Source organism: Chlorocebus sabaeus, chromosome 12, assembly GCF_047675955.1.
Source record: "Chlorocebus sabaeus isolate Y175 chromosome 12, mChlSab1.0.hap1, whole genome shotgun sequence".
NCBI lineage: Eukaryota > Metazoa > Chordata > Mammalia > Primates > Cercopithecidae > Chlorocebus > Chlorocebus sabaeus.
Genome location: NC_132915.1, coordinates 99,529,680 through 99,539,562, shown reverse-complemented (window position 1 = coordinate 99,539,562; position 9,883 = coordinate 99,529,680).

Here is a 9,883-nt window from a genome sequence, read left to right as displayed (position 1 = left end):
AACTGGAAGGCAACAGAGAGGGACTCTGTCTCAAAAAAATAAAGAAAAGATAATCTGATGCTTGTTAAAAAAAAAAATACAGATTCCTAGGACCCTCCCCTGGGGAACCTGACTTAGTAGCTCTGAGGTGGGACTCAGTGTCTATATTTTTCTTCCTCCCTCCCCCTGAGATCCTTATCATCAGGCAAGCTTGGGAAACACTGCTATAATACCTAATGATAGGATTGTGGTATATGGTTTTATCGTTGACAATAAAATTCATTCCCTTCTTTGTAAGAGGATTATCCAGCCCCACCCTTTCCCTGCCTCCTGGTAGGCGGGAGTGCAGCTGTCTGCACCTTTGCCAGGCTTGGCAGTGAGTTCCTCTGACCATTGGGAAGGGAGCGACATGACCTGTGCATGTCTAGCACAAGCTTTAAGTGCAGTTGCGTGGTCCAGCTTGCTCTCCTGCACTTCTGCTCTCTGTCCTGAAAGTGACTTGTCCCAGAGTGGGGCTGTGCCTTCAGCCTGGGCCCCAGAACAAGAAAACACATGGGGCGGAGCAAACCTATAGTCCTTGTGAGAAATAAAGGTTTGTTGCTGTAAGCCATTGAGATTTGGTGGGGGAGATGTTGTTTGTTACACAGCACAGCTGACTAATACAACATTTAGTTATAATATTAACAATGGTGACATCTCTTGAATACTTCTTATGTACGAAGCAGTTTATACATATATATGTATAGAGCCTCTCATCTTAGCAAAAATAAACTGCAAGCTTGGGATTATTATTGCTGTTTTGGAGATGAGGAAACTGAGGCTCAAGGAAAGCTTGCCCAAAGTCACCCTGCCAGGAGTTGCACAGCCACCATCTGATCCCAAAGTTCTTCATGTCACAACTGAGCTTTCCTGTCCCGGCCTTCCCTCTTTCCCACCTCTCCCCTCTGTTTTCTGCTAGTATCAGTCTCAAGTGCAACCTGTTGGCAGAAACAGACATATGCAATATTTAATTCACTTTAATTAAAATAAATTTTAGTGGATTTTTTTTTTTTCTGGGACATAACTCATTTTGATGGGAACCCATTGGATTTTAATGGGAAACGTATTAGAGGAACATATTGTGATCTTTAATGAAGCTGGGCTGCGTGGAGAACCACCTACAGGTAATTAGAAGCCCTCCAGGCCCTTGGGGAATAAGGTGAAATGAACTTCGGTTTGTTTAAGACAATTAGTGCAGACAATGATCTGGGAACGAATTAAATGGTCCTTGATTAGGAGCAGCTGTGCAGGTGGCATCCTCAGGAAAATGGGACGCACAAGTGGGGCTCTTAAGAAAGAGTGATTATTAGTGCTTATCTGTTTATATTGGCAGCCGGCACTTCCGCAGGCTGGAGGTTTGATCAGGTGGCTCCTCCCCGCCCCACCCCTCCCTGCTGCCTTTCCTCATTGATACAGGGTCCTTCTGGGTCTGCCAGGTGTCACGAGGGGCCTTCTGGATTCTGATAGCAGATGGGTGCATCTATAATGGCAGAGCTGGAAGCTTCTATACTCCCACTAGTACATGGCTCCATATTGATGGACACTTCTATGCTGGTGGGATTGGCAACCTCTCTATGTTCCTAAGGATGCGTGTCTTTTTTTTTTTTTTTTTTTTGGTTTGTTTTGTTTTTGAGACAGTGTTTCACACCTGTTGCCCAGGCTGGAGTGCAATGGCATGGTCTCGGCTCACTGCAACCTCTGCCACCCAAGTTCAAGTGATTCCCCTGCCTCAGTCTCCCAAGTAGCTGGGATTACAGGTGCCCACCACCATACTTGGCTATTTTTTGTATTTTTAGTAGAGACAAGGTTTCCCCATGTTGGCCAGGCTGGTCTTGAACTCCTGACCTCAGGTGATCTGCCTGCCTTGGACTCCCAAAATGCTGGGATTACAGGTGTGAGCCAGTGTGCCTGGCCAAGGATGGGTGTTTCTATACTAGTTAAAGTGACCACTTCAATGCTCACACACACGCATGTGCTTATGTTTGCTGCTCTAGGAGCCACTGTACTCCTAAAGGAGGCACTGCCCCCGTTCTCGCATGGGCTTATTCTATTCATGCTGGACCACTGGGTGCATTCACAGCACGAGGAATGCTAAATAGCGCACCAACATGCCGGGTGCTTCTATACTGTAGAGATAAGCATGCTTCTCCTTTGCCCCGAATGAGTCTCTGCATATGCAGGGAGGAGGAATCTTCCCCGGAACATGGGAAGGCTGCCTAGGAGAAGGGACATCTAGAGAGAATCCTGGTGGGAGTTAGCAAGGGGGCACTACTAGAGTGATAGAAATAGAGCTCACATGTGTGGCTGCTTCTACACTGATGGGAACAAAGGCATCTACAGTGGCTGAGATGCCACGGGGACAGGAATGATTCTTCTGAAGGAACTGGTGAGTCTACACTGGCAGGGAAGTGTGCTCTACGCAGATAGAGATGGGCACTTTTCTACACTTGCATAAATGGAAATCCTGGCATTTGCTAGAATGAGTGTTTCTGTAGATGGGCATGTCCACGTTGGCGAGGATGGGCATATCTATACCGGCAGGGTTAAGTACTAGAAAAATAAGGAGCTTTTGCACCGAAAGGGATGGGCATTCCCTCATTGGTGAGGATGTGTGCTTTCACACCAGTCTCTGACATTTCCTAAGTCTTTTTTTTTTTTTTTTGAGACAGAGTCTCACTCTGTCATCCAGGCTGGAGTACAGTGGCACGATCTTGGCTCACTGCAACCTCTGCCTCCTGGGTTCAAGCAATTCTCGTGCCTCAGCCTCCCAAATAGCTGGGATTAAAGGCATGTGCCACCACGCCCGGCTAATTTTGTATTTTTAGTAGACACGGGGTTTCACCATGTTGGCCAAGGCTGGTCTCGAACTCCTGACCTCAGGTGATCTGCCTGCCTTGGCCTTCCAAAGTGCTGGAATTACAGGTGTAAGCCACCATGCCTGGCACATTTCCTAAATCTTGACCAGTAAACCAGCGTGATCCCACTGACGTGTCCTCTGTTTCAGACCATCCTGCCTGTGGATGGAAGAGGCAGCTACTCTGTGGGTGGCGTGGGGGCGGGGAGAGAATGACAAAAGAAGCAGGACCACTGGTGACCTATACCTGCCCAGGAGGGGAGTATAAGGGAGGCCCCGATCCTGGGGAAATCCCAGAGGAACTCAGCTCAACCCAGAGCCCAGAGTGGATTCCAGGCAAACTTTCTGGTACCTAGAACAAGGGAGGCAAGGGAGGGTGGCAGCTGGGACCCCCCGTCACCACCCAGCAACCCAGAGCCCCTTCCCTAACCCCCTCTCAGTTCCAGCTCCTGGCAGGGGCTGCTGTGAGATTCCCCATGCAACCCTGACATAGGGCTGTAGCTAAAACATTGGTCTGGCAGTTTTCCCTCTTTAAGTTGAAGTGTGATGTTGGCAGGCAGCGAGCTGTGGTGGCAGGCTGCCAGGGGGAGCATGTGTTGGAAATCCTTGTTCCATGTTGCAGCAATCTGGGGCTCCCCCACCCGCAAACTGCTCCAGAGCCAGCCAGCCCTGGGGACCAGAGCCTCACGCTGATGGGGAGCAGTCACCGAGATGAGGGGCCTGATGAGGCAGAGGGGCTCAGAGGACCAGGAAGAGGGAGAGAAGCGTGAGATCATCAGAACTGAGATGGAGCCATGGACAGACATGGAAATAGAACAGCCAGAGACAGAGACCCAGAGAGACACACACAGCCAGAGAGAAACCGAGAGACCCGTGGTCAGAGAGATCCAATGAAGACTGAATTTAAGGAAGATAAGGACCAGGTGCGGTGGCTCACGCCTGAAATCCCAGCACTTTGGGAGGCCAAGGTAGGTGGATCACTTGAGGTCAGGACTTCAAGACCAGCCTGGCCAACATGGTGAAAACCCGTCTCTACTAAAAATACAAAACTTAGCCGGGCGTGGTGGCACATGCCTGTAATCCCAGCTACTCAGGAGGCAGAGGCAGGAGAATAGCTTGAACTTGGGAAGTGGAGATTGCAGTGAGTCGAGATCACACCACTGCACTCCAGCCTAGGCAACAAGAGCAAAGCACCGTCTCAAATAAATAAATAAAAATAAGGAAGATAAGAAACACAGAAGAGTGAGCAAAAGGGACAGACTGGGCATACAGTTCTGTCTCTAAATCTCCTGTTGTCAGAATATATATATATATTCCAATAAATGTATACTATCTGTAACAGTTGTAGAAAACAAGAGAGAATCCTCAGTGGACCGGTAACTTTGGAGTTCCTGAAAGATGGAAAGTAGACAGTCTTGGATTGACAGAGGGGCTCACAGTGTCTCTGCCACAGGAGAAGAGATCCACTGTGCAAGGCGGGGCCGGCTCCAGCAGTGCTCCAAGCTCAGAGTCAGCAGAACCCGGGAATACTCAGACCAGCGAGAGAGCCTGGGGCGGTCATGACAGTTGGCAGTTGAGAGGGTTTAGAGCAGCCAAGCTGGCCAGCCCCTCACTGCCCAACTGCCCCCAGGACCCCCACCCCACCCATCACTCATGCTGAACACCCAGCAGAAGTGGAGTTTGCCCACTAGCCGGAGGTGTGCAAGGGAATATTTAAGTCTGAGAGTCAGAACATGCCCTAAAGGAGCGGCCCCCAACCTTTTTGGCACCAGGGACCGGTTTCATGGAAGGCAGCTTTTCCATGGAGGGGGTAGGGGGAAGGAATGATTTTGGGGTGAAACTCTTCCACCTCAGATCATCAGGCATTAGATTCTCATAAGGAGCGTGCAACCTAGACCCTTGCATGCTCAGTTCACAGTAGGGTTTGCGCTGTTATGGGAATCTAATGCCACCGCTGACCTAATGGGAGGTTATGCTCCCGTTATGAGGTAATGCTCATTCGCCTGCCACTCACCTCCCGTTGTGCGGGCCAGTTAGGACAGGCCACAAACCAGTACAGGTCCCTCGGCCTGGGAGTTAGGGACCCCTGCCCTAGAGTATCTAGTGGCACACTAGGAAATGGGAAAAACACCAACTTCCATCACAGACCACTAGTGGCACGCTTTCACGGTGAGTATCAGAGGCAAACCCTTGTGGTCGACATCATCCTTCAGAGGCAGTCAGATAGGAATTCCCAAAGCAAAGGTGAGCAGAAGACCAAGAATGCCCAAGTATTTGAGCAAAGTCGACCCTGAAAGAGAGGCATCAGACTTAGCAAAGAGAAGACCTGAGACCCAAGGGAAAAGACTTCAAGAGCAAACACAAACCAAAGAAGACCTTAAAGTGTGCAGTTACTATCCCGAGGGAGATGGGAGAAGATAACATATTCATGATTTGAGGACAGGCTGTTACTAAAATGAATCACTAAAAGATCTTGGGAATTTAAAATAATTGTTCAAATTTAAAACTCAGTAGGCTGGCTGAATAGTAGCATAAATACAGCTAAAGAGAAAACTGGAATCAATTTAAAGATATGCAGCCCCTATGCCTCTTCTAGGTGTTTACTTAGGAAGCTCTTATGTGTGTATGGGAATATGTATAAAAGTGTTCACTGCAGAACTGTTTGAAATAGCAAAAAATTGGAAGCAACTTATCATTCAACAGAGAATGGATACATAAATCATGGTTTGATCCCATTACAGAATCCTACACAACAGGTAAAATGAATTACCTAGAGCAACATGTATCCACAGGGATACATTTTAAAAATATGGTGCCTGGTGGGGGGAAATAGGCAATTGCAGAATGACAGATTTTACTTTTTTTTTTTTTTTTTTTTTTGGAGATGGAGTCTTGCTCTGCTGTCTGTTGCCCAGGCTGGAATGCAGTGGCACGCTTTTGGCTCACTGCAACCTCTGCCTCCTGAGTTCAAGCGATTCTCCTGCCTCAGCCTCCCAAGTAGCTGGGACTACAGACGCATACCACCACACCTGGCTAACTTTTGTAGTTTTAATAGAGATGGGGTTTCACCTTGTTGGCCAGCCTGATGTCGAACTCCTGACATCAGGTTATCCGTCTGCCTTGGGCTTCCAAAATGCTGGGATCACAGGCATGAGCCACCGTGCCCAGCCCACTATCTACCTTTTTTGATGTAGTCAGTATAACATGGATGATTATACTTCAATTAAATTTACATTAGAAACCATATATGAAGCCAGGAGCAGTGATGCACCTCTAGTCCCAGCTACTCAGGAGGCTGAGGCAGGAGGATCACTTAAGCCCAGAAATTCAAAACCAGCCTGGCAACATAGCAAGACCTGTCGCAAAACAAAAACAAAGGTCGGGCGATGTGGCTCACACCTGTAATGCCAGCCCTTTGGTAGGCCAAGGCAGGCAGATCACCTGAGGTCAGGAATTTGAGACCAGCCTGGCCAACGTGTCAAAAACCCATCTCTACTAAAATACAAAAATTAGCTCAGTGGGGTAGCCTGCTCCTGTAATCCCAGCTACTTGGGAGGCTGAAGTGGGAGAATTGCTTGAACCTGGGAGGTGGAGGTTGCAGTGAGCCGAGATTGCACCACTGCACTCCAGCCTGGGTGATAAAGCAAGACTCCATCTCAAAAACAAAAACAAAAACAAAAACATATATGGAGAGTGCATACCCAAAATATATAAAGAATCTTTACAATGTTGTAAGACGAAGATGGGCAAAATATTGAACAGAAATTTCACAAAAGAAGATACATGAATGACAATAATTACATGAAAAGATACTCCACTAGTCCTTAGAGAAATGAAATTAAAATAATAACAAAGTACCACTACACACTAAACTGAAAAATACTGGCAATACCAAGTGTTGGCGAGGATATGGAGCAACTGGAACTCTCATAGATTGCTGGTGGAAATGCAAAAGGGCACAGCCACTTTGGAAAAGAGTATGTTATCATCTTATAAAGTTAAACATAAACTTACCCTGTAACACAGCAATTCTACTTCCAAGTATTTACCCAAGATAAATTAAAATATATGTCCACACAAAGATTGATACACAGATATTTGGCCAGGCATGGTGGCTCATGCCTGTAATCCCAGCACTTTGGGAGGCCAAGGCAGTCAGATCACTTGAGGTCAGGAGTTTGAGACCAGCCTAGCCAACAAGGCGAAACCCCATCTCTACTAAAAATACAAAAAAATTAGCCAGATGTGGTGGTGTGAGCTTGTAATCCCAGCTACTTGGGAGGCTGAGGCACAGGAATTGCTTGAGCCCAGGAGGCAGAGGTTGTAGTGCGCCGAGATCATACCACTGCACTCCAGCCTGGGTGACAGAATAACAACACTCCATCTTAAAAAAAAAAAAAAAAAGAAAGATACACACAGATATTCATAGTTGTATTATTCAGAATAGTCCCAAACTGGAAGCAACTCAAATGTTTGTCAACTAGTAAATGGATGAATTAATCATATTATCCATACTTGGGAATACTACTCAGCAATAAAAAGTATGAACCATTCATAACACATGCAAAAACATGGCTGAATCTCAGAAATATTATGCCAAGTGAAAGAAATCAAACATAAAAGATTGTACTGCATTATTCCATTTACAGAAAATGAAAGAAAAGGCAAAAATATAGTGACAGAAAGCAGTTGTTGTCTAGGGCCAGGGAAGGGGCAGGGGATCAACTGCAAAGGCACAGTAGGAAACCTTTTTGGGTGGCAGAATTGTTTTATATTTTGATGTGCTGGTAGTTACAGAATTTCACACAATAACCAGAGTCATCATATGGTACCCTTAAAAAATAAGTGAGTTCTATCATATACAAATAATACTTAATTTGTAATAAGTGCATCCTATCCTATACAACGATAGGACTCACTTATTTTAAGTGTACCATGTGATAAAAAAGATAATTAGAAATCACAAAGACCAGGTTGGGCACGGAGGCTCACGCCTGTAATCCCAGTACTTTGGGAGGCTGAGGCGGGTAGAACACTTGAGGTCAGGAGTTCAAGACCAGCCTGGCCAACATGGTGAAACCCCGTCTCTAATAAAAAATACAAAAATTGGCCGGGCGCGGTGGCAGGTGCTTGTAATCTCAGCTACTCAGGAGGCTGAGGCAGGAAAATTGCTTGAACTTGGAAGGCAAAGGTTGCACTGAGCCGAGATCGTGCCACTGCACTCCAGCCTAGGTGACAGAGTGAGACTCCATCTCAGAAAAAAAGAAAGAAAGAAAAAGAAAGAAAAATATTTGAAGAGAAAATGACTGAGAATTTTTCTTTTTCTTTTTTTTTTTTTGAGACGGAGTCTCGCACTGTCGCCCAGGCTGGAGTGCAGTGGCCGGATCTCAGCTCACTGCAAGCTCCGCCTCCCGGGGTCACGCCATTCTCCTGTCTCAGCCTCCGGAGTAGCTGGGACTACAGGCGCCGCCACCACGCCCGGCTAGTTTTTTGTATTTTTTAGTAGAGACGGGGTTTCACCGTGTTAGCCAGGATGGTCTCGATCTCCTGACCTCGTGATCCGCCCATCTCGGCCTCCCAAAGTGCTGGGATTACAGGCTTGAGCCACCGCGCCCGGCCGAGAATTTTTCAAAACTGCAAAATGGGAGTAACCAAAAAATACAGAAGTTCAACAAACCCAGGAGGTTAAAAATAAGGAAAACCACATCTAAGGGCATTATAGATAAATTATTGAAAACAAAAGATAGAGATTATTTTAAAATAGAAAGAGACACAAGGAGGAAAAAGACACATTACCCATCTTCAAAGACAGTAAGATATAAAGCTGACTTTTCAGTGGAAATCACAGAAGACAGAACTTAGCATAATGAAATTGTTAAAGTATAGAAGGGAAAATTCTAGCAACATAGAATGCTACACACAACAAAATACTCTTCAAAACTGACGGTGATGTCCTCTTAATGTTTCTCAAAAAATTTAAAAAAATACTGAAGCTGAAACAATAATATTTCAAATAAACAAAGGTTGAAAAATTTATTCCCAGAAGCTTCACAGAGTAAAGAAGACTTCTTCAGATTAGGAAAATGACATTAATCAAGATAGACCATATTCTGGGCCAAAAAATAACTTAAGAAATTTAAAATAATTGAATTTACACAAAGTGTGTTATCATATATAATGGAATTGAACTGAAGATCAATAATAGGCTAGGAAAAAATAAAATAAAATACAAAAAAGAAAAGATCAGTAACAGAAAGATAATTGGAAAATGGTTGGAAATGAAACCATACATTTATAGATGACCCCTGGGTCAAAGAATAAGTCACAAGGGAAATAAGAAAATATTTTAAATTGAATGAAAATGAAAATACAACATAACAAAATGAAAATGAAAATACAATATATCAAAATGTATTGGATGCAGCTAAGGCAGTATTTAGAGAAAATGTATAGCATCAAATATTTATATCAGAAAAGAAGAAAGTTTCAAATCAATTATCTAAGTTCCTAAGTCAATAAACCAGAAAGAGGATCAAATTAAACACAAATCAAATAGAAGAAAAGAAATGATAAAGACATGAGCAGAAGTCAATGAAATTGAGAGTAGAAAAGTAATCAAATGAAACTTAGCTTGTCATTGAAAACATTACCAGCATTCATAGATCTCTAATCAACCTGGCCAAGAATAAAGGAAGAGAAGATATAATAAAGGAAGAGAAGATATAAGTTACAAATATTAGAAACGAAAGCTAGGATGTGACTTTAGATGATACAGACATTAAAGAAAAAATAAGATAATTTGACAAAGAATTCTATCTTCATAAATTTAACCACTTAGATAAAAGGGACAAACTCCTTGAAAGGTATCAACTATCAAAGTTCACTAAAGAAGAAATAAATAACCTCATTAGTCCTATATCTATTAAGGAAATTGAATTCATAGTTACAATGTTAAAACTTACAGCAAAGATAACTTCAAACCCAGTTGGCTTCATTGGAGAATTATATCTA